Consider the following 25750-nt stretch of genomic DNA (forward strand, 5'->3'; position numbering starts at 1 on the left):
CTTATTATTATTTTTTAATAATTTATTATTATTTTTTAAGATAATAATAATAATACTGTTTAATTATTGTTGTTAATTTTTTTGAATAAATTATTAACTGATATTATTTAGAATTTAATAATTATCATTTTTCTTTTTGCAGGCTAACAGAAATTTGTTGTCCTGAAAACTCGATCCGCCCGATACCTTTAACAAGGTAGCTGCAGCGGCACTAGCATTTACTGGGTTTCAATACGTTTCACCATCAATGGCAACACCCATCTCTCAACACCGATGTCATTGCACCATTGAGTATATGTCTCACCCCGCTCTTTAAACCTTTGGTAGTTTTTATTGTACTCCTGTTTCGTCCTAGAATAGCCTATTCACTAATTCATTTAATCGTAAGCAGATGTCACAAAATTACTATGAATAGAACCATAACAGCAAAATAAAATACCTGTGTTCACCACGAGTTTATGCAAATACGGAGTCTTGAACCTCCTTAAGAAGTTGGACCCAATGTGTCTGATGCAGTACATGTGCCACGCTCTTGGTGGTGACCATGCACCGTCACTGCGAGCTATTGCAGCGTTGATGGAGGTATGGCGGTCAGAAATAATACCCACCCCATCAACGGTAACAACATATCTCCGCAAATTAGTTAGGAAAAACTCCCATTCGTCTGCTGTCTCGCCCTCAACTATCGCAATGCAATAGGCACAATGTTTTGGTTTCCATCTTGTGCAACCGCAACCAGAAAGTGCACCTTTATATTTTCCGTACAGGTGCGTGCCATCAACCTGCACCAGTGACTTGCAGTATCTGAATGCTACAATACACGGATATAAACTCCAAAAAATGCGGTGCAAAACTCTTACACCTTGAACCTTCTCACTCTTACGGTAAACGGGGAGCATTTTTATTTGAACATGAGACCTCGACATCTTCACAGTCATTACTTTCAACCATATTGGCAGAGTTTGGTAAGAAACTTTCCAATCACCAAAAACCTTTGCGACAGCTTTCTGCTTTGCCAACCAAGCCTTGCGGTAACTCACAGTATAGTTGAACCTGGATTGAACTTCTGTAATAACAGATTTCACCTTTATCGAGGGGTCTGCTTCGACCAACAGCTTAATGGCATCTGCAATTGCGTCCGAGTCTAACTTGGCATGATCTTGTGAAATCGTGCCCATGGTGCACGTGTGCTTGCCATTGTATCTTCTGATCTCCTAATAAGCTTTCTTTTGAATTAAGCTAGCTCGGATAAGCCAATCACACCCTGCACCATACCCCTTACATTTTGCATAGAATGTCTGCGGCTCAAACTCATACACAGTGTAATCAACTCTTCTAGAGATAGTGTAGCTTTTGATTGCAGATATCGCCGACTCTCTCGAACCAAATTTCATTCCGATACTAAACTCGCCATCTTCCGCCGCAGCGTTGCCTTCACCTACGACAAAGGAACCACTGTTAGTACGAGGCAAATAAAATTAATGGTAGTGGTAACTTTAATTAATAACCATAAGATAACATACCGATATTTGCATACTCTGAAAATTCCAGGGCATGCATGGCATCGAGGTCCATAGTCCGCATAAAAGACGGAACGCCAAAGGGGTTCCGGCTTACAATTGCATCCGCCTCATTCTGTATCGCCGGATTGCCTGATAAGTCTCCGTCATTGTTTTCGTCATCGACCTCATAGTTGGCTTCAAACTCCTCTTCACTATCGTTGTTATCTTCGTCCCAATCTATATCTCCGAGTTCATCAACGTTGACATTGTTGCCAACCGCATCCATCCCCGTATGCTGTTCAAACTCAACGTACAACTCCATCATCGGCACGTGAAATCGGGTTTGTTGATAATATAGAACATCAGCTGCATGCATGCGTCGTCAGTGATGGACATTAGTTGAAACTGTATCATTCCACCAAATACTTATACAGGACTTTTGTACAAAAAATTGCTCACCCTTTTCGAAATGTGACTTTGTATGTTCTCACAAAGACCATTTTGTAACTCTACAAAATTTATGGTACATGAAATAGCAAATGAAAACGGACATTCACATACAAAAGTCACTCCTTTGTGTGTGTTTGATATAATCTCACTGTTAAAATACACTCGCATATTTGCAATACCTTCCATAACTTCAACCTCATCTAATCTGATTTTTTTGACAATATTAAATGCCAAAAAAAACTCACTATATATCATTCAAATATGGAAGAAAGAGTAAAAGGAGTAGAAGAAGTGAAGTGGGCTGTGTTTTGCAACCTGCATTTTGGGTTTCCCAAAAAAAATAAAAAACCCATTTCTCAACGCAACCTGTGTTTTGACTATGAAAAAAAAACGCCCATCTCCAAACGTAACCTGTGTTTTGGGCCTAAGCTAAAAGAAAAATTAAAAAAATTTTAAATTTTAAAAACCCCTAAACGTTGCCTGCATTTAGTGAATTTTAGAAATAAAAAAAATTAAAAATTCAAAATGTAGGTTACGATTTCAATTGACACCATAGCAGTGAATATCTTTGCCCAAGTCTCCATTTCATGGTGTTATACCATGCTTTTTTTCATTTGCAAAAGAATGAGCCAAATAAAATTAGTCGCTTTGTCTTCCAAAAAAAAAATTAAAATTGACTTTTCTAAACAAAATAACCAACATCCATATTCACTTAAAAAAGAACTTCAAATAACCAATAGGATGCCATATTCACTAAAAAAAACCCTTAAATAACCAGGATGCCGTATTCACTAAATTCAAGTGGCTTTTTAAAAAAAAAAAATCACAACTACNAATTCTAGAATATCCTGTTGAAATTAAAGTTGGTTAATTGTATTAAAAAAATTGAATATTTAAAAGACTAAAATCCTCATATATTTAATTTTTAAAAACAAAACAAGATTTTGGAGTTTTCGGATTAATTTTAAAAATATTAAGATACCTGTTCATGCACCCAAAATTATTAAAAGTCCAATCAACAATCTACAAAGTTCAAGAGACCAGATTTATTTTGGTAGTTATTCCGGACTTGATAATTGATATATCCGACTTGTATCCAAAATTTAAACTCACACCTATACATCCAACCTTATCTATCTGACTCGATATGCGAATCTTAACTGTACCTACAAATATGTTTATATATTATTTAGATATGAGATTTTAACAACCCCTAGATAAAGGGGTTAATCACCCACACAAAAAGAGGAGAAAGTTACAAAGTGATGGTTAAGCCACTATAAATACACTAATATTTTTAAGTATACTTCGAATTCAATCTATTAAAAATTTGACTAAAACTCATACTAATCTAAGTATCAGAATCTTTTATAGGTACCACTCCCACCTCTATTCACAGATAACTCAGATAGATTCATTCTCATTGAAGATGTCAGACAAATGACCCAAAAGAATTTGAACCTCACATTCAACTTCAAAGCAATTCGGTTTTAGATAATTCTCGGAACAATACGCTTATATGATTAATTAATGTTGGTTAAATGTATGAGTCATCAGACAATAAAGTTAAATATTAAAAAAATTAAAATATCGATATAAATTACGTTTAACAGACTAAAATACTAATTCATATTTATTTTTTGAAAACTAAATATCTAAATTGTTCATTTCTAAAAGACTAAACAAAAGCTTTTCAGGAATAATTTAAAAATATTTAAATACCTTTATAAAATTAACAAACATTTTTTATTGTATTAGCTAGAAATTAGTAGATATCAATTAATATGAAAAAAACTAAAATATCCTTCTAGTTAGTTAATTTTAAGAAGATTAAAGTATCTTTTCAAGATTTATTTAAAATATAACCAAAATATTTGGTGACTAATGCATTCCTTTTATTGCGATAGAAAATATAAAAACTTTAATTTTATATTAAAAGGAGTAAAATAGTATTCCTATACTTCATTTTTAAAAGAACATCAGAATGTTTTCTTGTTAGTTTTAAAAGAATAAAATATCTTTATACGACTAATTAACAATGTTTGATTGTATTATAAAGTAGAATGAGTTCAATTGATTTTTAAAGGGATTAAATACCTTTTTAGTTCATTTCAAAATAACTAAACACTCTACTAGAATTTATTTTAAAAAGATGAAAATACCCTCTTAGAATTACAATTTTTAACTGTATCCAAAATTAGATACTTTAATTTTATTTTTAAAGAGCTTAAGTACCTTTTTAGAGTTAAAGCGTACAAATTAGTATTTTGAATTTGTTTATAAGAAAACCAAAACATCCTTTCAATTAATTTTAAAATAACCAAAGTGTTATTTTACAGTCGATTTTCAAGAGGACTACTATATTTTTTAAGGGTTAGAGTGCTTGATTATTGATGCGTGAGCATTTTTTCTATCTTTTTTTAGTGAATTTGTATCTAATTTGTTGAGTTTAATCAATAATTTATTATATTTTAGCTACTATGGATGCTATTTTGAGTTTTGTGCAATACTATTTATTTTAGGTAGCATTCGACTGGATTTGATGGAGTTTCTGCAGCACAAGAATCAAAGGAGATGGCTACGAGGAGCGACGCGCACGCGTGCCTGACGCATGCGCGTGATTTGGAGGTATCCATGGCGACGTGTGCGCGTGACTGACGCATACGCGTGATTTGAAGATTTGCTTAGCGACGTGTCCGCGTGACTAGCGAAAAAGGCCATTGATGCGTACGCGTGACTAACGCGTACGCGTGACATGCGCCACGTGCAGAAAACGCAGAAACCGTTGGGGGGTGATTTCTGGGCCCATTTTAGCACCCAAGTTAGGCGCGGATCCAGTGAAGCCAAGTGGTCTCCACGTTACAAGACGCGGAGTGATTAGTTAATTTTGATTTAAATTCAAATTTGAATTTGAAAATAGGAAACGATATTATCTTAATTTTAGATATTAGATTTTTAAATTAATTAGGATTAGTTATAAAAAAGGGAGACTTCTCTTCTATTGAGGACATTACATTAGGGGGATTCCATTAGGGAATTCTATTACAATTCTATACAAATTTACATTCCGCATTCCATGAGCAACTAATCCTTCATTGTTAAGGTTAGGAGCTCTGTCTATTTGTATGGATTGATTTTATTGCTTTTTCTATTTTAATTTATGCATGGATTTATAATTTAAGAATTGTTTTCGCTCTTTATTTTATGAATTTGGGTGGAACGGAAGTATGACCCTCTTTCTATTTGAGTTCTTGTATAACTTAGAAAAGCTCTATACTTAAACAACAGCTTGAAAACAAATTCTCCTAAATTTTAATTATCTGAATTTAACAGGATACGTGACATATAATCCTTTTATTTCTTGGGTAATTAGAGTTTTTGTGGCATATAAACTAGAAATTGATTATCACCCTCTAATTGGAATTAATTGACCAAGGAATTGACAGTTAATAAATTTTAGAGGAGACTAGAAAGGTCTAAGAAATTAGGTCTAATCACATATAGTTTGTCATAAATTAAATCCTATAATTAAAATAGTTAGTAAGAAAAGTAAATTCAGAAAAATAGATAACTCTGAAGTCTTAACTGCCTTCTCAATATTTTATTCCCAACTTATTTATCTGCATATCTTTAATATTCTAAATTTACCGTTAATGCTTTTGAACTTCCAACACTATTTTCTGTTTGTCTAACTAAGCCTATCAAACACTATTGTTGCTTAATCCATCAATTCTCGTGGGATTGACTCTTACTCACGTAAGGTATTACTTGGTACGACCCGGTGCACTTACCGATTAGTTTGTGGGTTATAAAATACCGCACCAATTATATTAGAGATTAGAATTATACATAAGGTTGCTTAATTGCAAAAGGGCTATGCTACGTGTATACCAAAATTAGCTACTAAAATCAGCCATAGTATAAAATACATGTTGAAATATAAATACACTATGAGAATAATCTAAACCACACATGTATTTATACACAATTACATTAGTAGCTGATTTTAGTAGATAATTTTAGTGTACAAATAGCATTTTTAATTGCGAAAAAACCTTCCTGCGTACCAAAGGTAATATATAATTCCTTAGATATCAAATGTTTCTATGCAAAAATATACTATCCGATGAAAACTCAGTTTTAGGATTAGTCCTTTAACATTTTTTTTTATTTTCTACCCCTCCTCGGTATAACAATTGTTAGGTAATATATGTTAATAATTTTCCCTTCTTCTAGAAAATACTTTATTTTTGCACAAGTATATTACAAAACGAAAAATATTCACTTTATTATAGATGTGAAAGAAGATGGCAGAAGTTATTAGAAAAATAGTAAAAAAAAGCTTTGGTGAATCTAGAAGAATAAGACCAAGAGATAAAGAGTTCTGATGGTGGAATGCGAGTGTACAAAAAAAGATAAAGATAAAAAGGGAGTGCTTTAAAGAGTGGTTTTTATGTCGCAACGCAGATAACTGAAAAAAATATAAGGCGGCTAAGAAAGAGACAAAAGTGGTTGTAAGTGAAGCAGGAACAAGAGCATATGAGGGTCTCTACCAGTCTTTGGGCACGAAAGATGGAGAAAAAGGAATACATAGAATCGCAAAGAGCTGTGAAAGAAGAACGATAGATTTGGATCAGGTTAAGTGCATAAAGGATAAGGATGGAGGGGTGTTGGCTCAAGAGGAGAAGATTAATGAAAGGTGAAAGAGCTACTTCTATGAGTTATTTAATGAGGGACAGAAGATTCTTCCGAGCCTTGGTCGGTTATGCACAAGGGAAGAAGATCAAAACTTTGACTACTATCAAAGGATTCGAGACTTCGAGGTAAAAGAGGCTCTAAAGCAGATGAAAAATGGCAGGGCGGTAGGACCTGATAATATCCCGATTGAGGTTTGGAAGGATCTTGGAGAAAAAGGCATCAACTGGTTAACCAAGCTTTTTAATGAGATTTTAAGGTCAAAGAAGATGTCTGATGAGTGGAGAAAGAGCATCTTGGTACTTGTCTACAAGAATAAGGGGGATATACAAAGTTGCGGAAACTATAGAGGGATCAAGCTTATGAGTCATACCATGAAGTTATGGGAAAGGGTGATAAAACGAAGGTTGAGAAAAGAGACACAAATAACAGAGAACCAATTTGGATTTATGCCAGGCAGATCTACCACTGAAGTGATATACCTATTAAGAAGGATGATAGAAAGGTATCTGATAAACCACTATTTTATGGTTTATATTGTGTTTAATTGAGTGATTTTTATCAGCTTTTCACCCACTTATTCATATGTTTAGCATGATATTACAAGTCCTTCCCAAAATTGTTCTATGATTGAAAACTTGCTTCCTAAAGATCTTTTAATTGTATATTTTTATTCTCCTTTATACCATTCGATGCCATGATCTGTGTGTTAAGTGTTTCAGGCTTCATAAGGCATGAATGGCTTAGAGAAGGGAGAGGAAGCTTGCAAAAAGGGAAGGAGCACAAGAAACAAAGGAGACAACCAGCGGACAGCGACGCGCACGCATGACTGACACGTGCGTGTGATTTGGACAAAATCACAGCGACGAGTATGTGTGCTGGACGCGCACGCGTGCTGGACGCGCAGGCGTGGATTGGAGTTCGCGCAAACGACGCGAGCGCGTGCCTGACGCGCACGCGTGGTGAGAAAATCGCTGAATGATGCATACGCGTGACCGACGCGTACGCGTGATATGCGCAATCTGCAAAAATTACAGAATACGCTGGAGATAGTTTCGGGCCGCGTTTTGACCCAGATTTCGGCCCAAAAACACAGATTAAAGTCAGGGAACATGCAGAGACTCAAAATATTAGATCATAATTCACTTTTCATAATTTAGATGTAGTTTTTAGAGAGAGAGATGCTCTCTTCTCTCTCTTAGGATTTAGGATTAGGATTCCTCTTAAAGGATTTAGGATTTCTTATTATTTCAACTTACAATTTCTTCTGAGTTCCAGGTTCAATGTTCTTTTTATTTATTTTCTCAATTTAGTTTATGAACTCTTTATGTTTAGATTGATTTTCTTAACTAATGCAATTCGAGGTATTTTCAGATATATGATTTTAATTTAGCTTTCTACATTCTTGGCTTTGGTTGATTAATTGGTAACTCTTGAGTTGTCATACTCATCGTGATTGATAATTGATATCTTTGCTGATTGATTTAGATTCCTATAACTCTAGTCTTTCCTCAGGAGTTGACTAGAACTTTAGGTGTTAAATTAATTTATCCACTTGACTGACCTTCATAGTTAGAGGTTGACTTAGTGGGAGCAAAAATATAATTCTCATCACCATTGATAAGGATAACTAGGATAGGACTTCCAGTTTTCATACTTTGGCAAGAGTTTTATTAGTTATTAATTTATTAATTCCTGCAAACTATTTCTCTTGTTCAAACGTTTTCAAAAACCCAAAAATACTGTTTTCCATAACCAATAATAAATCATACTTCCCTGCAATTCCTTGAGAAGACGACCCAAGGTTTGAATACTTCGGTTTATAAATTTTATTGGGTTTGTTACTTGTGACAACCAAATCTTTTGTACGAAAGGATTTTCTGTTGGTTAAGAAGCTATACTTACAACGCGATTATATTTTTATATTTCTTTACCGACAGGAAATCCGATCGTCAGTATCGTAGTAATAAGAGGGATCTACATATGATGTTTATTGATTTAGAAAAAGTGTATGATACAGTACTGATGAGCGGATAATTTATACGCTTTTTGGCATTATTTTTACACAGTTTTTAATATGTTTTAGTTACTTTTTAGTATATTTTTATTAGTTTTTATGCAAAAATCACATTTCTGGACTTTACTATGAGTTTGTGTATTTTTCTGTGATTTCAGGTATTTTCTGGCTGAAATTGAGGGACCTGAGCAAAAATCTGATTCAGAGGCTGAGAAAGGACTGAAGATGCTATTGGATTCTGACCTCCCTAAACTCAAAATGAATTTTCTCGAGCTACAGAAGCCCAGTTGGTGTGCTCTCAATTGCGTTGGAAAGTAGACATCTTGGGCTTTCCAGCAATGTATAATAGTTTATACTTTGCCCGAGATTTGATGGCCCAAACTGGTGTCCAAACACCCACCAGAGACCCTTTTTCTGGCATAAAACGCTAGAACTAGCACCAAAGCTTGAGTTAAATGCCCAAACTGGCACCAAAACTGGTGTTTAAACTCCAAGAAGAGCCTATGCACATGAAAGCTTCAATGCTCAGCCCAAACACACACTAAGTGGGTCCCAGAAGTGGATTTCTGCACTACCTACACTTAGTTACTCATTTTCTGTAAACCTAGTTTGCTAGTTTAGTATAAATAGCACTTTTTACTATTGTATTCACATCTTTAGATCATTTTTGAGACTATCTTTGGATCACTTTTGATCTCTTGATCACGTTTAGGGGGCTGGCCATTCGGCCATGCCTGGACCTTCATTACTTATGTATTTTCAACGGTGGAGTTTCTACACCTCATAGATTAAGGTGTGGAGCTCTGCTGTTCCTCATGAATTAATGCAAAGTACTATTGTTTTTCTATTCAATTCACACTTATTCTTATTCTAAGATATTCACTCATACTTCAACCTGATGGATGTGATGATCCGTGACACTCATCATCATCCTCCCTTATGAACTCGTGCCTGACAACCACCTCCGTTCTATCTGCAAGAGCTTGAGTGTGTATCTCTTGGCATCCTTGTTCACGATGCATGGTTGCCTCTCCTGACAATAGAGCCTTCCATTCCGTGAGATCAGAGTCTTCGTGGTATAAGTTAGAATAATTTGGCAGCATTCTTGAGATCCAAAAAGTCTAAACCTTGTCTGTGGTATTCCGAGTAGGATCTGGGATGGGATGACTGTGACGAGCTTCAAATTTGTGACTGTTGGGTGCAGTGACAGTGTGCAAAAGGATCGATGGATCTTATTCCAGCACGATCGAGAACCGATAGCTGATTAGCCATGCGGGAAACCGTAGCGGACATATTTTTAATGAGAGGACGGATGGTAGCCATTGACAATGGTGATCCACCAACATACAGCTTGCCATGGAAGGGAGTACGCATGATTGGATGAGGACAATAGGAAACCAGAGGCTCAGAGGGAACAAAGCATCTCCATACGCTTATCTAAATTTCCCACCAATGAATTGCATAAGTATATCTATCCTATTTTATGTTTTATTTCTCTTTTAATTATCAAAACCTCATAACCATTTGAATCCGCCTGATTGAGATTTACAAGATGACCATAGCTTGCTTCAAGCCGATAATCTCTGTGGGATCGACCTTTACTCAGATAAGGTATTACTTGGATGACCCAGTGCACTTGCTGGTTAGTTGTATCGGAGTTGTGTATCACAATTTCGTGCACCAAGTTTTTGGCGCCGTTGCCGGGGATTGTTCGCGTTTGGACAATTGACGGTTCATCTTGTTGCTTAGATTAGGTTATTTTCTTCTTGTTCTATTTTCAAAAATTTTTCAAAAATCTTTCAAAAAAAATTTTCTCTTCTTTTTCGTTTTTCCAAAAAATTTTTGAAAAATTTCAAAAAAAATTTTTTTGTGTTTCTTGTTTGAGTCTGGTGTCAAATTTTAAGTTTGGTGTCAATTGCATATTTTTAATTTTCCTTAAAAAATTTTTTCGAAAACTCATGCATGGTGTTCTTCATGATCTTCAAGTTGTTCTTGATGATTGTCTTTGTTTGATCTTGTGATTTTCTTGTTTTTCATATGCATTTTTAATTTGTTAGTGTCTAAGCATAAAAAATTTCTAAGTTTGGTGTCTAGCATGTGTTTCTTTTCTTAAAAATTTTTCAAAAATAAGTTCTTGATGTTCATCATGATCTTCAAAGTGTTCTTGGTGTTCATCTTGACATTCAAAGTGTTCTTGCATGCATTATTGGTTTTGATCTTAATTTTTTATGTTTCGAGTCATTTTGTTTTTTTCTCTTTCCTCATTAAAATTCAAAAATAAAAAATATATTTTCCTTATTTCTCTCATAAATTTTGAAATTTTGGATTGACTCAGTCAAAATTTTTTAAAAATTTAGTTATTTCTTATGAGTCAAGTCAAATTTTCAATTTAAAAATCCTATCTTTTCAAAACTTTTTCAAAAATCAAAATTTTTTCATTTTTCTTCTTAAAATTTTCAAAAATTTTAAAAATTGATTTTCAAAATCTTTTTCTTATTTTTATTTCATATTTTCAAAAACCTTGCTAACAATTAAGGATTTGATTCAAAAAATTTTAAGTTTGTTACTTTCTTATTAAGAAAGGTTCAATCTTTAAATTCTAGAATAATATCTTTTAGTTTCTTGTTATTCAAGTCATTAATTTTAATTTTAAAAATCAATTCTTTTTCAATCATATCTTTTCAAACATATCTTTTTCAATCAAATCTTTTTCAAATAATATCTTTTGCAAATTTTAATTTCAAAATCTTTTTCTAACTTCTTATCTTTTCAAAACTTACTATTTCTTATCTTTTTCAAAACCGCCTAACTACTTTTTCACTTCTCAATTTTTGAAAACCACTAACAACTTTTTCAAAAATCTTTTTAATTAACTAATTATTTTAAACTCTAATTTTATTTTATTCCTTTTTTAATTTTCGAATACTAACTAATATTTAAAATAAAAACAAAAATATTTTTCCTTTTCTTTTATTTAATATTCGAATTCCCTCTCTCTCATCTCTTTCTAGTTATTTATTTGTTTACGAACACTTCTCCCCTTCTCAAAATTCGAACCCTCTCTCCCTCTCTGTGTTTGAATTCTCTTTATTTCCTCTCTACCTCATTCTTCTGTTCTTCTACTCACATAGAGGAATCTCTATACTGTGACATTGAAGATTCTTCTTCTTTTCTATTCTCTTCTTTTTCGCATGAGCAGGAACAAGGATAAGGATATTCTTGTTGAATCCAATCCTGAACCTGAAAAGACTCTGAAGAGGAAGTTAAAAGAAGCTAAAGCACAAATCTCTGGAGAGGACATGACAGAAATTTTCAAAAAAAAAAAGAAGACATGGCAGCCGAAAATAACAACAATTCCAACAATGCAAGGAAGATGCTTGGTGACTATGCTGCACCAACTTCCAACTTCTATGGAAGAAGCATCTCAATTCCTGCCATTGGAGTAAACAAATTTGAGCTTAAGCTTCAATTAGTTTCTCTAATGTAGCAGAACTGCAAGTTTCATGGACTTCCATCAGAAGATCCTCATCAGTTCTTATCTGAATTATTGTAGATCTGTGATACTGTTAAGACCAATGGGGTTGATCCCGAGGTCTACAGACTTATGTTTTTCCCTTTTGCTGTAAGAGTCAGAGCTAGAACATGGTTGGATTCACAACCTAGAGAAAGCCTGAACTCTTGGGACAAGCTGGTCAATGCTTTATTGACCAAATTCTTTCCACCTCAAAAGTTGAGTAAGCTCAGAGTGGATGTCCAAACCTTCAGACAGAAGGAAGGTGAATCCCTCTATGAAGCTTGGGAAAGATACAAGCAATTAACCAAAAGGTGTCCTTCTGACATGTTTCCAGAATGGAGCATCATATGTATATTCTATGATGGTTTGCCTGAAATGTCAAAGATGTCATTGGATTATTCTACTGGTGGATCCCTTCATCTGAAAACACCTACAGAAGCCCAGGAACTCATTGAGATGGTTGCAAATAACCAATTCATGTACATTTCTGAACGAAATCCTGTGAATAATGGGGTGACTTAGAAGAAAGGGGTTCTTGAGATTGATACTCTGAATGCCATATTGGCTCAGAACAAAATATTGACTCAGCAAGTCAATATGATTTCTCAGAATCTGACTAGATTGCAAGCTATATCTGGTAGTGATAAAGACGCCTCCTCTGAAGGAGAAGCTTATGACCCTGAGAATCCTGTAATGAAAGAGGTGAATTACATGGGAGAATCCTATGGAAACACCTATAATCCTTCATGGAGAAATCATCCAAATTTCTTATGGAAGGATCAACAGAAGCCTCAACAAGGCTTCAATAACAATAATGGTAGGAGAAATAGGTTTGGCAATAGCAAACCTTTTCCAACATCTTCTCAACAACAGACAAAGAATTTTGAGCAGAGCCTCTCTGGCTTAGGAAACATAGTCTCTGATCTATCCAAGACCACTCTTAGTTTCATGACTGAGGCACGATCCTCCAACAAAAATTTGGAGGCACAAGTGGGTCAGCGGAGTAAAAGAGTTACTGAAACTCCTCCTAGCACTCTCCTAAGCAATACAGAAGAGAATCCAAAAAGAGAGTGCAAGGCCATCTACACGTCCAACATGGCCAAACCTGTAGAGGAGGGAAAGGCAGTGATTCCCAGTGAGGAAGACCTCATGGGACGTCTACTGACCACTAGGGAGTTCCCTCATGAAGAACCAAAGGAATCTGAGGCTCATCTAGAGACCATAGAGATTCCACCGAACTTCCTATTACCATTCATGAGCTCTGATGTGTATTCTTCCTATGAAGAAGATGAAGTTCCTACTGAAGAGCAAGATGCTCAGTATTTAGGAGCAATCATGAAGCTGAATGCCAAGTTATTTGGTAATGAGACTTGGGAGGATGAACCTTCATTGCTCATTAATGAACTAAACACCTTGGTTCAGCTGAAGATACCTCAAAAGAAAATGGATCCCGGAAGGTTCTTAATACCTTGCACTATTACCACCATGACCTTTGAGAAGGCTCTGTGTGACCTGGGGTCAAGTGTAAACCTCATGCCACTCTCTGTAATGGAGAAACTAGGGATCTTTGAGGTACAAGCTGCAAGGATCTCACTAGAGATGACAGATAAATCAAAGAAACAGGCTTATGGACTTGTAGAGGATGTCTTGGTAAAGGTTGAAGGCCTTTACATCCCTGCTGACTTCATAATCCTAGACACTGAGAAGGATGAGGATGAATCCATCATCCTTGGAAGACCCTTCCTAGCCACAGTAAAAGCTGTGATTGATGTAGATAGAGAAGAGTTAGTCCTTCAAGTGAATGAGGACTACCTTGTGTTTAAGGCTCAAGGATCTTCCTCTGTAAACATAGAGAAGAAGCATGAAAAGCTTCATCCAACTCCCTCCATGCAGAGTCAAGCAAAGCCCCCATATTCAAACTCTAAGTTTGGTGTTGGGAGGCCACAATCATGCTCTGAGCACCTGTGAAGCTCTGTAAGAGCTTCCTATCAAGCTATTGACATTAAAGAAGCGCTTATTGGAAGGCAACCCAATTTTATTTATCTATATTATTTACTCTTTCATTTTATTTTCTATTGTTATTTTATGTTTTCTTTAGGATGATGATCATGTGGAGTCACAAAAACAACTTCAAAAATTAAAGCAAAATAAAAAAACAGCATCAAAAATAGCACACCCTGGAGGATGAGCTTACTGGCGTTTAAATGCCAGTAAGGATACCAAAATGGGTATTTAAATGCCAGAAATGGGCAGCAGTCTGACATTTAAATGCCAGAACTGGCAGGCAAACTGGCATTTAAACGCCAGTAAAGGTATAAAAATGTGCATTTAAACGTCCAGTCTGGCACCTTTCTGGGCGTTTAAATGCCAGAAAAGGGCATCAGCCTGGCGTTTAAATGCCACGAATGGCACATAGAGGGCGTTTAACGCCAGAAAGGTGCAGGGATGAAAAGTCCTTGACACCTCAGGATCTGTGGACCCCACAGGATCCCTACCTACCCTACCTCACTCTTTCTCCTCTTCGCACTTCTCCATAACACTCTACCCAAAATACCACTCACCTATCAAATCTTACCCTCTTCCCTATATTCTCTTCACCACTCACATCCATTCCCTAATTTCCATAAACCCATCATACAACCTACCTACCCCCACCCACTCAAATTCAAACCATTTCCCTCCCAAACCCACCCCTTCTCACACGAACCAACTCCCTCTCTTACACTATAAATACCCCTCCTTACTCCTTCATTTTCACACATCATATACACTCAAAACCACCCTTGGCCGAACCCTCTAAAACCTCCATCTCCTACTTTTCTTCTTCTACTACTCTCTTCTTTCTTCTTTTGCTCGAGGACGAGCAAACCTCTTAAGTTTGGTGTGGAAAAAGCCTTGCTTTTTAATTTTCCATAACCATTAATGGCACCTAAGGTCGGAGAAACCTCAAGGAAGAGGAAAGGGAAGGCAATTGCTTCCACCTCCGAGTCATGGGAGATGGAAAGATTCATCTCAAGGGTCCATCAAGACCACTTCTATGAAGTTGTGGCCAAGAAGAAGGTGATCCCCGAGGTCCCCTTCAAGCTCAAAAAGAGCGAATATCCAGAGATCCAACATGAGATTAGGAGAAGAGGATGGAAAGCTCTCACCATTCCCATTTAACAAGTCAGAATCTTAATGGTTCAAGAGTTCAATGCCAAAGCATGGATCACTAAGAACCATGATCAAAGTATGAACCCGAACCCAAAGAATTGGCTCACAATGGTTCGGAAAAAAATACTTGGATTTCAATCCGGAAAATGTAAGGCTGGCATTTAACTTGCCAATGATGCAAGGAGATGCACTCCCCTATACTAGAAGGGTCAACTTTGATAAAAGGTTGGACCAAGTCCTCATGGACATATGTGTAGAAGGAGTTCAATGGAAGAGAGACTCCAAAGGCAAGCCGGTTTAACTAAGAAGGCTTGACCTTAAGCCTGTGGCTAGAGGATGGTTGGAGTTCATCCAACGCTCCATCATTCCTACTAGCAACCGGTCCGAAGTAACTGTGGATCGGGCTATCATGATCTATAGCATCATGATTGGAGAGGAAGTGGAAGTTCATGAGATCATACCTCTAGAACTGTACAAAGTGGCTGAGAAGCCCTCCACTTTGGCAAGGTTAGCCTTTCCTCATCAAGAAATCCCTGAGGTACCTCAAGGGATGCATTTTCTTCCACACAACTATTGGGAGCAACTCAACACCTCCTTAGGAGATTTGAGTTCCAACATGGAGCAACGAAGGATGGAGCACCAAGAGCATTCCATTATCCTCCATGAAATTAGAGAGGACCAAAGAGCCATGAGGGAGGAGCATCAAAGGCAAGGAAGAGACATTGAGGAGCTTAAGCACTCCATAAGATCTTCAAGAGGAAGAACTAGCCGCCATCACTAAGGTGGATCCGTTCTTTAATTTTTTTGTTCTTATTTTTTTGTTTTTCGATTTTTTATGCTTTATATTTGACTATGTTTTAGCTTCATTACATGATCATTAGTGTCTAGTGTCTATGTCTTAAAGCTAGGAATAATTCCATGAATCCTTCACCTTTCTTAAATGAAAAATGTTCCTAATTACAAAAGAACAAGAAGTACGTGAATTTCAAATTTTATCTTGAAATTAGTTTAATTATTTTGATGTGGTGGCAATACTTTTTGTTTTCTGAATGAATGCTTAAACAGTGCATATTTTTGATAGTGAAGTTTATGAATGTTAAAATTGTTGGCTCTTGAAAGAATGATGAACAAAAAGAAATATTATTGATAATCTGAAAAATCATGAAATTGATTCTTGAAGCAAGAAAAAGCAGTGAAAGAAAAAAAAAGAGAAAAAGCAAGCAGAAAAAGCCAATAGCCCTTAAAACCAAAAGGCAAGGGTAAAAAGGATCCAAGACTTTGAGCATTAATGGATAGGAGGGCCCAAAGGAATAAAATCCTGGCCTAAGCGGCTAAACCAAGCTGTCCTTAACCATGTGCTTGTGGCATGAAGGTCCAAGTGAAAAGCTTGAGACTGAGTGGTTAAAGTCGTGATCCAAAGCAAAATGAGTGTGCTCAAGAACTCTGGACACCTCTAACTGGGGACTTTAGCAAAGCTGAGTCACAATCTGAAAAGGTTCACCCAGTTATGTGTCTATGGCATTTATGTATCCGGTGGTAATACTGAAAAACAAGATGCTTAGGGTCACGGCCAAGACTCATAAAGTAGCTGTGTTCAAGAATCAACATACTGAAATAGGAGAATCAATAACACTATCTAAATTCTGAGTTCCTAATAGATACCAATCATTCTGAACTTCAAAGGATAAAGTGAGATGCCAAAACTGTTCAGAAGCAAAAAGCTACTAGCCCCGCTCATCTAATTTGAACTAAGCTTCATTGATACTTTGGGATTTATAGTATATTCTCTTCTTTTTATCCTATTTTGTTTCAGTTGCTTGGGGACAAGCAACAATTTAAGTTTGGTGTTGTGATGAGCGGATAATTTATATGCTTTTTGGCATTATTTTTACATAGTTTTTAATATGTTTTAGTTACTTTTTAGTATATTTTAATTAATTTTTATGCAAAAATAATATTTCTGGACTTTACTATGAGTTTGTGTGTTTTTCTGTGATTTCAGGTATTTTCTGGCTGAAATTGAGGAACCTGAGCAAAAATCTTATTCATAGGCTGAGAAAGGATTGAAGATGCTGTTGGATTCTGACCTCCCTGCACTCGAAGTGAATTTTTTGGAGCTAAAGAAGCCCAATTGGTGCGCTCTCAATTGCGTTGGAAAGTAGACATCTTGGGCTTTCCAAAAATGTATAATAGTCCATACTTTTTTCGAGATTTGATGGCCCAAGCTGGCGTCCAAACGCCCACCAGAGACCATTTTCTGGCGTAAAACACCAGAACTGGCACCAAAGCTGGAGTTAAATGCCCAAACTGGCACCAAAACTGGCATGTAAACTCCAAGAAGAGTCTATGCACGTGAAAGCTTCAATAGTCAGCCCAAACACACACCAAGTGGGCCCCTGAAGTGGATTTTTGCACTACCTACACTTAGTTACTCATTTTCTGTAAACCTAGTTTGCTAGTTTAGTATAAATAGTACTTTTTACTATTGTATTCACATCTTTAGATCATTTTTGAGACTATCTTTGGATCACTTTTGATCTCTTGATCACGTTTAGGGGGCTAGCCATTCGTCCATGCCTGAACCTTCATCACTTATGTATTTTCAACGGTGGAGTTTCTATACCTCATAGATTAAGGTCTGGAGCTCTACTGTTCCTCATGAATTAATGCAAAGTACTATTATTTTTCTATTCAATTCGCGCTTATTCTTGTTCTAAGATATTCACTCATACTTCAACCTGATGGATGTGATGATCCGTGACACTCATCATCCTCCCTTATGAACGGGTGCCTGACAACCACCTCCGTTCTATCTGCAAGAGCTTGAGTGTGTATCTCTTGACCTCCTGGTTCACGATGCATGGTTTCCTCTCCTGACAACAGAGCCTTCCATTCCATGAGATCAGAGTCTTCGTGGTATAAGCTAGAATCATTTGGCAGCAATCTTGAGATCCGAAAAGTCTAAACCTTGTCTGTGGTATTCCGAGTAGGATCTGGGATGGGATGACTGTGACGAGCTTCAAACTCGTGACTGTTGGGCACAGTGACAGTTTGCAAAAGGATCGATGGATCTTATTCCAACACAATCGAGAGCCGACAGCTGATTAGCCATGCGGGAAACCGTAGCGGACATGTTTTCACTGAGAGGACGGATGGTAGCGATTGACAACGGTGATCCACCAACATACAGCTTTCCATGGAAGGGAGTATACATGATTGGATGAGGACAATAGGAAAGCATAGGCTCAGAAGGAACTAAGCATCTCCATACGCTTATCTAAAATTCCCACCAATGAATTGCATAAGTATCTCTATCCTATTTTATGTTTTATTTCTCTTTTAATTATCAAAACTTCATAACCATTTGAATCCGCCTGACTGAGATTTACAAGATGACCATAGCTTGCTTCAAGCCGATAATCTCCGTGGGATCGACCCTTACTCACATAAGGTATTACTTGAACGACCCAGTGCACTTACTGGTTAGTTGTATCGGAGTTGTGTATCACAATTTCGTGCACCAAGTACCAAGGGAGGCCTTATGGAAGATTTTAGAAAAGAGGAGAGTAAGGATCACATATATTCGTGCAATTAAAGACATGTATAAGATTACACTAGGGATCATCCTTAAGTCCATACCTTTTCACATTAGTCTTAGAAGTACTCACAGAGCATATCTAAGAGCTTATGCCATGGTGCATGCTTTTTGCCTAGGATATCGTCCTTATGGGAGAGTCAAGGAAAGACCTAAATAAGAAGTTAGAGTTATGGAGAGAAGCTCTAGAAGTGTATGGTCTGCGCATAAGCCGTAGCAAGACGGAATATATGGAATGTAAGTTCAGTCTGAGAAGGAAAAACCCTAATATAAAGGTGAAGATTGGAGAAAATATCCTACGAAAAGTTAAAAGTTTTAAGTATCTTGGTTGCATCATACAGGATAATGGAGAGATTGAACATGATGTAAATCATAGGATTCAAGCAGGTTGGTCAAAATGGAGGAGTGCATTTGGTTTTATATCCGACAAAAAAGTGCCGTTAAAACTTAAAGGTAAATTCTATCTCACCGCTATAAGACCGACTATGCTTTATGGTACAGAGTGTTGGGCGGTTAAAGGGGAGGACGAACATAAGATGAGCGTGGCAGAGATGAAGATGTTGAGATGGATGAGTGGTCATACGCGATTGGATAAAATAAGGAACGAAGATATAAAGGAGAGAGTTGGAGTAGCACCTATTGTGGAAAAGATAGTTTAATCGCATCTCGAGTGGTTTGGACATGTGAGAAGAAGACCGATAGAATATCCAGTCAGGATGATGGATGAGATGGAAGATGGACAAGGGGCGAAACACAGAGGATGACCTAAGAAGACCATCCATGAGGTGGTCAAATGAGATCTACATATAAACGGTCTCTCTGTAGACATGATATATGATAGAGCATAATGGCGTCGTTTGATTCATGTAGCCGACCCCACTTAGTGGGATAAGGATTTGTTGTTGTTGTTGTTTTTGTTGTTGTTGTTGTAGTATTATGGAAGTAGGTGTTTTATAAGAGTATTTATAAATGACACCAAAACAAATCAATATTCAAACTCTGCGGTTTTGAATCAATATTCAAACTCATTTGGTATTGCAATTCATTACAACATATTAATGACATATTATGGTAAACATAAAGTCCAAAAACAAAAGAGAATTTTCATAAACCCACAAAAATTTTCTTAGTCCATGCCCAAAATTAGGCCTTTTCTACCATTGGGTCTAAGTCCACAAAAAATGGAAGCACTTACGGTGGATTATTAAACTTAATCCCACTTTTAACCAACTCTAAAATTCCAGTCCCAAAAATTAAAAAAAAACACTCTAATTGTGCAACATATTCTGCACATCAACTGCCACCCCTCTGCGATACTGCGCCTCCTTTCTGCAAAAGATTTAAAAATCAAGGGAGACTAGTGTCAAGTGCCTCCTTTCTGCACTTACTATCCACACCTTAGAAAATTCTTTACCTATAAAATAATGAATTTATGTTCAATCATCCCAAGTGAGAAAAAAAATTATCTAAATGCCATTTATTGATTTAGAAATTATTATCTTAGCCTTTCAAATAGATATATCAGAACACTTGTCAAGTTAAAATCCAAAGTGACCAAATTACCTATTAAAATAACTTTCGGTAAATTATTGATGTTAATATTGCTGCATCACCAAGACGGATGTTATTGTAGGGCAATCTTGAGATACCAACAAAGCACAAATTGATCCTAGTTCCGGATATTCATTTCTCTTGAGAGCATAGGACACTTCACCTTTTAACCTTCGCCCCACAAGAACTAGATTGCAGCAAATGAACTCGCAGATCACAACAACTGTTTCTACTGGATCCTTTACTGCTTTCTCTTCATATGTCATAGAGTCATCGTTAGCTACATTTGCCTTGAATTCATTAAGGAACTCCTCATCCTGTGAGACTAATTTGGCGCTGGAAGAGGAATCTCCCATGTACACTCTAACGATCAACGAGAATTCCAACTGAGCATGGAGCATTCTCAAGGACCCTTCTGTTAAAATGTTTAAAATCACTTCTTGTTGTCTCTAATAAGCCATCCAATCTTTGGTGCTTATGAAATGGAAGAATGATTACTGTAGCTTTCTTTCTCCTAGCAGTTGCACAAATATTAATAGGAATAAAAAATACAATTTCCTACTTGTAAGAATAAGAGGAGCAATAATAACCACTCACAACAAGTAATAACAACAGCACAATAATATCCAATAGCACAGAAAAATCATATAAACCAAAAAATAGAGGCAAGCTAACACATTAAGATTTTCAACGTGAAAAACCTCCTCAATATGAGAAATAAAAACCACGAATTACCAAGTCCAAGAAATAGATTCACTATGATGAAAAATAAGGTATAAAAAAGTCATAAATAACTGCAAAAAACATGCATACAACAAGCCAAACAACCCAAGCCAAACAACCCAAGCTTCAAAGCTCATAAACAAGAACAAAGAAGATGAAGATACCACAAAATAGACCCTCTGTCTAAGCTCGATTTCTCCAACTTTATACCTTCAATCAAAATCTTCACTGTTCAAAATAAAAAATAAAATGAAGATGAATATTCAGTCCAAATTTCATGCCAATTCAACGGTGAATGAGTAAAAAAAAATGCTCAAAGTCTGCTGCTCTATTGAAAAATGTGGATAGTGTTATCTCTTCTCTTTCTCTTAATGCTTGTGTTTTAACAAAAATGAGATCTTTCTCTGCAACCCTAATACATCTTCAGCAACTTCAACTATTCATGGGTTTGGATATTAACATTTGGGCTTTTTCTCCATATAGGAAGGTAGCCCAAAAAATTTAAGAAATCTCCCCTCACGACTATGTGGAGGTAACCGTCCGGTGATTGATAGTGAAAATTGCGTTGGTTAGGAATTTCTCTTATAGAAAGAAGAATTTCGTTGTAAGCATAGCTCCAAACCAACAAACAACTCTCACATCAAATTAAATTTGGTTGTCAAATGTAACAAACCCCAAATAAGAATTAACCGAAGTATTTAAACTCCGGGTCGTCTCACAAGGAATTGCAATGAAATCCTCAATTATTGGCTATGAAGATGCAAGGGGGTTTGGTTTATATTGGCAAGAAAAATAAATGACAAGAAGGTAAAATGACAAGAACTAATAAAATAAAGGAAAAGAACTCTTGGCTAGACATAGGTAATTGAGATTACCATCCTTGTCTACAAACCATATATTGACAATTATGAGGAACCAAGCTCATTAAGTCTACCTCCAAGAGCTTTAAGTACGTAATATCTACTCCTAAACTTGAGGTACGTCAAATGGCTTGATCAACATCAACTCATAAGTCCCAACCTATCTACTAATTAGATTAGTAGTGGGTTAGTGTCAATGAGTATCAAATTGATCACCAAGAGTTCTCAAATCACCAATTCATTGAGACCCAATGACTCAAGGTCACTCAATTCCCTAAGCCTAGGCCAAGGGTAAAGGAAACTACTCAAAAACTAGTAAAAGAATTTTATCAAACACCTAGAGTGCAATAAAAGTAAACATCACAAAATGCAAGAATTAGTGGAACCCATAACTAACACAAGCAAGAATTCAACAATAACAATGAAGATAAACATCAAAGAGCATGGAAACATAAAATTGCATTAGAAGAAATCAAGATACAACAATTGTTCATCAACATAAAAGAGAGCAAAATAAGAAATCAACAAGAGAAACTAAGAAGATTAGACAATAGAACACTAAAATATAAAGAGAATTGAACTCAAAACAAGAATTGAAAGAAGAATTTGAGAGAGATTAACCTAACTTTACCCTAATTTCTATCCTAAGTTTAGAGGGTGGAAAGAGCTTCTCCCTCTAGACTTCTACCCTAAAACATGATGAAAACTAAACTATGACTACTTGGTTCATTTCTCCCTCAATCCTTGGGTTCAATAGCATCAGAAATGAGTTGAATTGGGCCTAAAATGAGCTAGAAATCGCCCCCAACGAGTTGCTTAAAGTGGACCCACGCTGATCCATCGATGCATCTGCATCATGTGCGCGTACATGTCTCTATACATCAGGAAATATAGAAAATTTTATATCATTTTGAAGCTCCGGATGTTAGCTTTCCAATGCAACTAGAACTGCCTCATTTGGACCTCTGTAGCTCAAGTTATAGTCGATTGAGTGCGAAGAGATTAGGATTGACAGCTTCGCGGTTCCTTCATTTCTTCATGAGTTCTTCCACTTTGCATGCTTTTCCTTTATTCCTTCAATCCAATCTTTGCCTTCCAAACCTGAAATCACTTAACAAACATATCAAGGCATCGAATGGAATTAAAGTGAATTAAATTTAGTTATTTTAAAGCCTAAAAAGCATGTTTTCACACTTAAGCACAAATTTAGGGAGAATTACAAAATCATGCTATTTCATTGAATAAATGTGAGAAAAATTGATAAAATTCCCCAAAATAAGCACAAGATAAACCACAAAATTAGGATTTATCAAACCTCCCCACACTTAAACCAAGCATGTCCTCATGCTAAGAATAAAGAAGGACAAGAAAAGGGGTATGAACATTTATTCAATACAAATAAGCTATATACACCTATCTATATGCATGCAACTAAATGCAAAATGATTCTACTTACTTGGTTAAAAGTAAATCAACCCCCAAGAACACATATGCACATGTAGGGCTAAGTAGTATGATGATTCACAAATCCTACCAATTCAAAAATGTAAAAATGAGGTTCAATTAGACTTGCAAGAGGAAAGCTCATGAAAGTCGGGAACAAGGAATTGAGCATCGAACCCTCACCAGACGTGTATCCGCTCTAGTCGCTCAAGTATATAAGGTTGATCACTCAATTCTCTTCTACTCATGCTTTCTAAGATTTTTTCTTTCATCTAACAATCAACAATTATTCAATGCATGCATACATTCATCATGAGGACTTATTCATAGGTTGTAATGGGGCTAGGGTAAAGGTAGGGATGCATATGGTCAAGTGAGTTTGAAATTTGCATCTTTGATCAACTTAAACTTCCCACCTAACCTATGACCACCTATACAATTTGAGCACTAACCTAACTACCCATTCTTCACTTTTTCACATACTCATGCATTCCCTTTAATTCACATTCCATTTGCATTATTTTTATTGCACTTTATTTTAGGGCATTTTTGTCCCTTTTTTATTTCTTTTTCTCTTTTTCTCTTTATATATATATATTTTTTTTTCTTTATCATCATTTTTTTCTAAGGTATATACAAACGTACCAATGCATATGGTTTTACATATTTAATATATGAGTATGTACCCAATTTCCAAAATTTTGACAAAAATATAAAGACACCCTTTTATCCCAACCCAATGTTCCCAACTCTCCCAAACTTGAATGATAAGCACTCTCACTAGTCTAAGCTAATCAAAGATCTAAACAAGGAACATTTATTATTTTTCATTTAATACTTGTAATGTGCTAAAATTAAGAACAAATAGGTTAAGCGTAGGCTCAAAGTTGGCTAATGCTGAGCGGATAATTTATACGCTTTTTGACATTGTTTTTATGTAGTTTTTAGTAGGATCTAGCTACTTTTTAGTATATTTTTATTAGTTTTTAAGAAAAATTCACATTTCTGGACTTTACTATGAGTTTTTGTGTTTTTCTGTGATTTCATGTATTTTCTGGCTGGAATTGAGGGACCTGAGCAAAAATCTGACTTAGAGGCTGAAGAAGGACTGCTGATGCTGTTGGATTTTGATCTCCCTGCATTCGAAATAGAATTTTTGGAGCTAATGAAATCCAAATGGCGCGCTCTCAATTGCGTTGGAAAGTAGACATCCTGGGCTTTCCAGCAATATATAATAGTCCATACTTTGCTTGAGTTTTGATGACTCAAATTGGCGTTCAAACGCCAATTCCCTGCTCTATTCTGGCGTTAAACGCCAGAAACAAGTTACAAGCTAGAGTTAAACGCCCAAAACAGGCTGCAAACTGGCGTTTAACTCCAAGAGAAGATTCTACACATGAAAGCTTCAATGCTCAGCCCAAGCATACACTAAGTGGGCCCGGAAGTGGATTTCTGCATCATTTACTTATTTCTGTAAACCCTAATAACTAGTCTAGTATAAATAGGACCTTTTACTACTGTATTGGACATGCTGGGATCTTTGATAAGTTTTATGCTATCTTAGACATTGGGGGCTGGCCTCACGGCCATGCTTGGACCATTATCACTTATGTATTTTCAACGGTGGAGTTTCTACACACCATAGATTAAGGTGTGGAGCTCTGCTGTTCCTCGAGTACTAATGCAATTACTATAGTTTTCTATTCAATTCATGTTTATTCTTGTTCTAAGATATCCATTCACACACAAGAACATGATGAATGTGATGATTATGTGACGCTCATCATCATTCTCAACCTATGAACGCGTGCCTGACAAACACTCTCGTTCTACATGCAAATGAGTTTGAATGCATATCTCTTAGCCTTCTGGTTCACGATCAGAGTCTTCGTGGTATAAGTTAGAATCAGTTGGCAGCATTCTTGAGATCTGAAAAGTCTAAACCTTGTCTATGGTATTCTGAGTAGGATCTGGGATGGGATGACTGTGACGAGCTTCAAACTCGCAAGTGTTGGGCGTGGTGACAGACGCAATAGGATCAATGGATCCTATTCCAATATGAGTGAGAACCGAGAGATGATTAGTCGTGCGGTGACAGTGTATTTAGACCATTTTCACTAAGAAGACGAACGATAGCCATTGACAACGGTGATCCCCTAACATTCAGCTTGCCATAGAAAGGAGTATGAAGGATTGGATGAAGACAGTAGGAAAGCAGAGATTCAGAAGGAATAACGCATCTCCATA

The 25750-nt window shown here is 36.2% G+C and overlaps 1 non-coding gene across 1 annotated transcript; it reads right to left on the reverse strand.

The window, feature by feature from the left end:
- Positions 1 to 12400: 12400 nt before the first annotated feature.
- Positions 12401 to 12504, reverse strand: LOC127746022 (small nucleolar RNA R71). Its single transcript, XR_008007643.1, has one exon. It is a non-coding gene; the product is annotated as a small nucleolar RNA R71 (small nucleolar RNA).
- Positions 12505 to 25750: the final 13246 nt, after the last annotated feature.

Source organism: Arachis duranensis, chromosome 3 (genome assembly GCF_000817695.3).
Source record: "Arachis duranensis cultivar V14167 chromosome 3, aradu.V14167.gnm2.J7QH, whole genome shotgun sequence".
Taxonomy (NCBI): domain Eukaryota; kingdom Viridiplantae; phylum Streptophyta; class Magnoliopsida; order Fabales; family Fabaceae; genus Arachis; species Arachis duranensis.